Below are 8,320 nucleotides of genomic sequence, written 5' to 3'. Positions count from 1 at the left end.
GGCCGCCGGGATGATGAAGATGGTCGCAAGGTGCCGGAATGGGGTCTAGATTGGTTTTTCGGTGGCTACAGAGGCCTGCGGCGGTAGAACTTCTCATCTAGGTAAACCCCGAGGGTTTTTGGAATATTTGGGATTTTATAGGGCAAAGAGGGGGTGCGGGAGGCCACCGAGGTGGGCACAACCCACCTGGGCGCGCCTAGGCCCCCAGGCGCGCCCTGGTGGGTTGTGCCCCCCTTGGGGCACCCCCCAGGTGCTGCTCTAGCCCATCGGGAGTCTTCTGGTCCATCAAAATCCACAAAAAGTTTCGTGGTGTTTGGACTCCGTTTGATATTGATTTCCTGCGATGTAAAAAACAAGCAAAAAACATCAACTGGCACTAGGCACTGAGTCAATAGGTTAGTCCCAAAAAATGATATAAAGTTGATATAAAATGATTGTAAAACATCCAAGAATGATAATATAACGACATGAATACTTCATAAATTATAGATACATTGGAGACATATCAGCATCCCCAAGCTCAATTCCTACTCGTCCTCGAGTAGGTAAATGATAAAAGAAATAATTTATGAAGTGTGAATGCTAGCAAAGTGCATAAGTTTGATCAATAACAATTTCAATCACTTTTCCTAGCATCATAACAACAATTCTTTCTCATAAAATTTCTCATGTTAAAGTAGCAACCAATTCACATGTTAAGGTTCAAACAATGAATTCTCTTGAAACTCAACAACCTATGTTCTCAGTCACCAAGCAATTGCAATTCAACTTATTCAACAGAATTTAAGTAAGAGCTCCACGTACTCAACCACCATATGGTCTTCTATGATTGCTAACACTCACCGCATACACATGAGCAACATGATTCAACCAGGCACATAGAAAGACTGGGGCTTATTGTTTTGCCTCCCGGCGTATTCACCTCAAGGGTGATGTCAACAATAATAACTCATGCTACCCATATCCAACTGGATATATGTGCCTAGATCTTTCCTCACCACATTATGCTTGCCAAAAGAGAAAAATAAAAAGGAATAGAGAGAAAAACTTTGACTCTTTGCATAAAAGTAAATACTAAAAAGTAAAAGATAATCCCTTCGCAGAGGGAAGCAGAGGTTGCCATGCGCTTATTTATTTGTATGCTCAACCCCTTAGTGCAAATAAACATCACGTTATATTGCCCCTTATGATAGCAACCTTTATTATGCAGTCTGTCGCTTTTATTCTTCAGCATCACAAGTTCGTACAACGCTCAATTTTCTTTTACACTAAATGGTCTAACACTTTTAGAAGCAATTTTTATTGCCTTATTGCACCGATGACAACTTACTTGAAGGATATTTCTCAATCCTTAGGTAGGTATGGTGGACTCTTGAAGATAAGATTTGGGTTTAAGGGTTTTTGGATGCAAAAGTAGTATCTCTACTTGGTGCGGATTTTTTTGCTAGCAAGGATGGGGGGCAAGAACCACATGTTGAAGGATCTATGACAATATAACTTCTATGTGAATATGAACAAACATAAAACATTACGTTGTCTTCCTTGTCCAACGTCAACAGTTTTGGCATATAATATTTTGACGGGGGCTCACAATCACAAAAGATTTTCATGATAGTGTATTTGCATGTGAAGGTTCTCTTCCTTATAGTATTCATTCATGAATTGCTTGTATGGCCAATATTGTGATTGTCAAGCTTCAAAAGACTTCACTTTCTAAACCCAATGTGAAGCTACCACTAGGCATGATATAATTTCAACTTCATGATATTCAATTCATTCAACAATTTACTCATAGGATATAAGTGAATCACAAGAGTAAATGACAAGCTACTCCAAAAAGATATAAGTGAAGATCAAACGAGTAGTTAAGTAAATGGGTAGCTATTTGAGGACTCTCTCTTATTTAAAAACTTTATGATCTAAGTATTTTATTAAAACAGCAAGAAAAGTGAAAATAAAATGACATTTCAAGGATAGCACAACTCATGTGAAGAATCAAAAACTTAGGATTAACCGATACTAACCGATAATTGTTGATGAAGAAATGTGTGATGCCTACCAAGGCATCCCCGAGCTTAGATGCTTGAGACTTCTTGAAATATCATCTTGGGATGCCTTGAGCATCCCCAAGCTTGAGCTTTTGTGTCTCCTTAATTCTTCTCATATCACGGTTTTCCTAAATCTCAAAAGCTTCATCCACACAAAACTCAACAAGGACTCGTGAGATAAGTTAGTATAAACCAATGCAAAAACCTTATCATTCTCTACTGTAGCAAATCACTAAAATTATTATTCAACTTTGCACACTAAACGCCTCTGCATATTTAATACTCATATCCTCAAATAGAATCATTAAACAAGCAAACATAACAACAATCTGCCAAAACAGTACAGTCTGTAAAGAATGCAAGAGTATCAATACTTATTAAACTCCAAAGATTATGAAAATTTACCACATTGTAGAAAATTTATCAGATCTTATTTTTCAAAAAAAAATCAACATTTTATCACATTCTGACTTTTCTAGGAAATTTTTGCAACAGCTATAAACTTTCTGTTTTCAAACAGCAACATGTATACTTGCAAAATAAGCATGGCAAAGGGTATCATTGCCACTTTTATTGAAATAAAAGATGCAAAACATTATTCTAAATAACAGAAAGCAAATCCTAACAAAATAAATTGACGCTCCAAGCAAAACACATATCATGTGACGAATGAAAACATAGCTTCAAGTGAGGTTACCGATAATGTTGGAGATGAAAGAGGGGATACCTTCCGGGGCATCCCCAAGCTAAGTTGCTTGGATCTTCCTTGAATATTACCTTGGGGTGCCTTGTTAATCCCCAAGATTAGGGTCTTGTCACTCCTTATTCTCCTCATATCGACATCTCACCCAAAACTCGAAAAACTTCAATCACACAAAACTTAAAGAACTTTGTGAGATAGGTTAGTATGATAAAGAGCAAACCATTTCACTTTTGGTACTGTCAAAGACAAGATTCATAATTGTTATCACACAATGCCTACTGTAGAATATCATTTCCACAATTTATATTGAGCAATATAATCCATGGAAATTAGAAAACAACCAAACTATGCATTGAAAACAGAATCTGTCAAAAACAGAACAGTCTGTAGTAATCTGTACTCCAACCATACTTCTGCTACTCCAAAAATTCTGAAAATATAGGAAAACCTGGGTAATTTGTCTATTAATCTTCTGAAGAAAGAATCAGCATTTTATCATGCTTCTGTTAAAAACAAGAATTGTTTTCCTGAGTGCAAAAGTTTCTGTTTTTCAGCAAGATCAAATCAACTATCACTGTAAGGCATCCCAAAGGTCTTACTTGGCACTTTATTGAAACAAAAGCAATAAAACATGATTACTACAGTAGCCTAATCATGTGAACACACAAAAACAGTAGGTAAAAGTGTTGGGTTGTGATACGTCTCCGTCGTATCTATAATTTTTGATTGTTCCATGCCAATATTATACAACTTTCATATACTTTTGGCAACTTTTTATACTATTTTTGGGACTAACATATTGATCCAGTGCCCAGTGCCAGTTCCAGTTTGTTGCATGTCTTTTGTTTCGCAGAAAATCCATATCAAACGGAGTCCAAACGGGATAAAAACTTACGGAGATTTTTTTGGAATATATCTGATTTTTAGAAGAAGAATCAACGCGAGACGATGCCCGAGGGGGGCCACAAGGCAGGCGGCGCACCCCTGACCCTCGTGGCCACCCCATAATGCGGTTGGTGCCCTTCTTTTGCCAAAAGAAAGCCAACATACGGATACAAATTGTGTTAAAATTTCAGCCCAATTGGAGGTACAGATCTCTGGGAATATAAGAAACGGTGAAAGGCCAGAATCTGGAACGCAGAAACAGAGATAGACAGAGAGACAGATCAAATCTCGGAGGGGCTCTCGCCCCTCCGCCGCCAGGGAAGCCATGGACCAGAGGGTAAAACCTTCTCCCATCTAGGGAGAAGGTCAAGGAAGAATAAGAAGGAGGGGGCCCTCTCCCCCTCTCTCCCGGTGGCGCCGGAACACCGCCCGGGCCATCATCATGTGATGGCGATCTACACCAACACCTTCGTCATCTTCACCAACATCTTCATCACCTTCCTCGATCTATCTACAGTGGTCCACTCTCCCGCAACCTACTGTACCCTCTACTTGAACATGGTGCTTTATGCTTCATATTCTTATCCAATGATGTGTTGCCATCCTATGATGTCTGAGTAGATTTTCGTTCTCCTATCAGTAATTGGTGAATTGCTATGATTGGTTTAATTTGCTTGTGGTTATGTTGTTATACTTTGGTGCCCATCATATGAGCACGCGCGTGGATCACACCATAGGGTTAGTTGTTTGTTGATAGGACTATGTATTGAAGGGCAAGAGTGACAGAAGTTTCAACCTAGCATAGAAATTGATGCATACAGGATTGAAGGGGGACCAATATATCTTAATGCTATGGTTGGGTTTGACCTTAATGAACGTTAGTAGTTGCGGATGCTTTCTAATAGTTCCAATCATAAGTGCATAGAATTTCAAGTCAGGGATGACATGCTAGCAGTGGCCTCTCCCACATAAAGCTTGTTATCGGTCTAGTAAAGTAGTCAATTGCTCAGGCACAATTTCGCAACTCCTACCACCACTTTTCCACACTCGCTATACTAACTTTATTGCTTCTTTACCTAAAACAGCCCCTAGTTTTTATGTACGTGCTCTTTATATTCTTGCAAACCTATCCCGTTACACCTACAAAGTACTTCTAGTTTTATACTTGTTCTAGGTAAAGCGAACGTCAAGCGTGCATAGAGTTGTATTGGTGGTTGATAAAACTTGAGGGAATATTTGTTCTACCTTTAGCTCCTCGTTGGGTTCGACACTCTTACTTATCAAAAGAGGCTACAATTGATCCCCTATACTTGTCGGTTATCAAGACCTTTTTCTGGCGCCGTTGCCGGGGAGTTATAGCGTGGGGTGAATATTGTCGTGTGTGCTTGTTTGCTTTATCACTAAGTAGTTCTTATTTTGTGCTCTTGTTTTCTATCTTTAGTTATGGGTAGGAAACACAAAATACCAAAAAAATAGTGGTACCTACTGAACCAATGGTTGAAGAACCACTCAAAATCTATCACACTACTGAAGCTTTTTACTTGGATCATCTTCGATCCCTATGTGCTCGGATTGAAACCCCAACTAGCTTAGTTGAGGGAAAATCTTTGGATGAGCATGCTTGTTATGTGCGACACCACATATTTGAAAAAGGGAAACTTTTACTGGATCAAATTCATTGTTTGCAGTGCTATGCTTGGAATTTATGTGAAATATATGATTGTACTTGTTGTTCTAAAGACCCTAAGAAACACCTTCCTTACCAATGTGAGTTTAGTGATAATGGAATCGTATCTTCGTATACTAAGGGTGTTTATAATTACTATCATGTTCAACAAATTGAAGAATTTGTTGCTTTTAGGGGTACTTGTGAAATTGCTTCTTTTATTGAAGAGTGTGATACTACTCTCTACAAATCTGAAAATTTGGCCATACTTAAATATTGCTATGATAATTATGCTTCTAATCCCTATATTAAACCATATATTGAGGACTCCTCCGCTGTCCAAGAAGAGACTAATATTTTACAGGAGTCTATGGAAGAAGAAATTAATGACATTGTGAGCTCATTAGATGAAAAAGATGAGGAGGTGAGCGAAGAACAAAAGGAGGAAGAGCGGATTGATCACCCGTTCCCACCATCTAATGAGAGTAACTCTTTATCCCATACATTATTTAATTTCCCTTCGAATTTACCGAAGGATGAATGCTATGATGATTGTTATGATCCCGTTGATTCTTTTGAAATATCCCTTTTTGATGATGCTTGCTATGCTTGTGGCCAAGATGCCAATATGAATTATGCTTATGGAGATGAACTTGCTACAGTTACTTATATGTTAAACATGAAATTGTTGCTATTGCACCCATGCATGATAGTCCTATTATCTTTTTGAATTCTTCCGACTACACTATATCAAAGAAGTTTGCCCTTATTAAGGATTATATTGATGGGTTGTGTTTTACTGCTACACATGATGATTTTGATAGATATAATATGCATGTGCTTGCTGCTCCTACTTGCAATTATTATGAGAGAGGAACTACATCTCCGCCTCTCCATGTTTCCAATATGATGAAATTGCAAGAAACTATTTATACTATGCATTGGTCTTTACTATGTGTGCATGAATTGTTCTTTTATGACATGCCAATGCATAGGAAGGGAGTTAGACTTCATTGTTGCATGATATATGTTACTTTGTGCTCACTACTAAATCACAAATCATTGTTAATTAAAATTGGCTTTGATATACCTTGGGATCCGGATGGATCCATTACTTGAGCACTGTATGCCTAGCTTAATTAAGGACAATAAAACTGAGCCTAAAGGGAGCCCTCCCAGCGATTTGCGCTTTCAGCCGTTCATTTTCAGGATCTATACGTTTCTGGCCGTCGGATTCATGTCTCTCACAACTTGCCCAGCTGTCCTATGGGCTGCTGCTCCACAGGTCGAGAGGAATCCCTCTGGTTAACTGGGTCATCGGCCAGCCACTCCAGCCCATTCATCAAAGCACCTGCGCTTCACTCAAGGGTTCCAGTGCCGCGGTTTGCTGAAGGGGGTCCATCGACGAGGGATACAGACCAACGACCCATGTGCTTTCCATCCGATCCCGATGCGAGGCGCACAGATGCGGCGGGCGCTCGATGCGGGTGACGTGGGTGGCCTACGGTGGAATCTAGCCGAGCTGCCAATGGAGGGGGATCTAGCGGAAGCGTCGGATGTGGGTGAATCGGGGGCCGATTGATCCAGTCGTCGCGCGATCCGCCTGTGAGGTAGAAAGTTGGGGAGACGCGGGCGATAATTATGCCTCAGCTCCTGGAAACGGCTCGACTCATACATCGCACGCATTCATGGCGACGGCTGACGTCTCATCTACTGGACACTTCGGTTTCCAATTGGTACGTGTATATATATGCTTCTTCCCCTACCATTGTTCGCTCACCCTCTCAACTCCAGCAGCACAACACCTTCAGCATTGCCCTCTCGAGTCGTAGAAGCATCTGGACAAGTGGCCTCGCTAGCAGCACCACCGAATCATTGTCCTCTTCGACGGCCACTGCGGGCAGCAGCGGGGCAGCCCAGAAACCATGGCTTTTCCTCGGGCAGGGCTGCGGCTCCTTCAACATGATTTTTCATGGTGGCTTGATCACGACCAGGAGAAACCAACATAAATGGGTTGAGGCAATGATTTACTGCTGAATATAAAAGAGATCTGTGGGAAGTGCATCAGTAGTATGCAAATGGAACTTTTGAGTACTGAAGTTGAGCAAAAGTTCAGAGAAAAAATTCAGTCATGCAACCAAAGTAGAGCCTCTTTAGTAAGAGAACATACAGATTTAAAGTTTTTTATAGCCTACACTGGAGGATGTAGAATTAAGTTTGTACAATTTTTGAATCATTTTCTTAGTGTACATTCTTACTGTAACAAGTTATTTACTATGTGCAGATTTTCTTTTGCCATTGTTGATCACGTCCTTCTCTCTGTGCTAGGAAGTATATACCTACTTATTGATTCTTAGGATCCTTTTTAGTTATGCTAAACTTGCATCCTTCTGTCAACCGTTTAGTGATTATTCCGAAGGTACACTACCTATTCCTAGATGCACTTGATCACTAGATCTTGTCTGACTTGGCCTTTGTAGCACACTTCATTCCAGACCAGATACTGTTAATGAGAAGTTAGTTGGTGTAATTTGTGATCAAACTTGGTGCCTTCTACCTTCAATCTAATCGCACAACTCAGTGGGTAGGCTCGGTTTGCTAGAAGCTTCATGTTCTCACATACTTTTTTGCTACTTTGATTGGTATGGCAAAGTCATGTATTGTCTGTAGTTGCATAGCCTTTCTTATATAGATTTTCATAACACTGAGGGGTCTTTTTAATGGATAACACTGGGATTTTAGATAGCTTTTTGTAGAATTCTCAGGCTGTTCTTAATTCTGCCGCTCTATCTACCTGGACCTCGCGTCGCTTGTTATGAAGGAGCTGTGCGTTCTCAGCTGGTAGCCCCTGTCAACCGTCGAAGTTAATTATGATGCAATTCATAAATCGTTGCTAGAAATTAAAATTTGCTGAGCCATTTTAACTATGTCCACCAAAATAGATGTTACATGCTTGGAAAAGACTACTTAGGCTTGAGGCTAAGCTCTTCTCAGGGTAAGGGTGTTATCTTTTTGGTT

The sequence above is a fragment of the Triticum dicoccoides genome, chromosome 5A, assembly GCF_002162155.2.
Source record: "Triticum dicoccoides isolate Atlit2015 ecotype Zavitan chromosome 5A, WEW_v2.0, whole genome shotgun sequence".
NCBI classification, from domain to species: Eukaryota; Viridiplantae; Streptophyta; class Magnoliopsida; order Poales; family Poaceae; genus Triticum; species Triticum dicoccoides.
The sequence above is the reverse complement of the archived record's forward strand: the minus strand, read 5'-3'. Positions refer to the sequence as shown.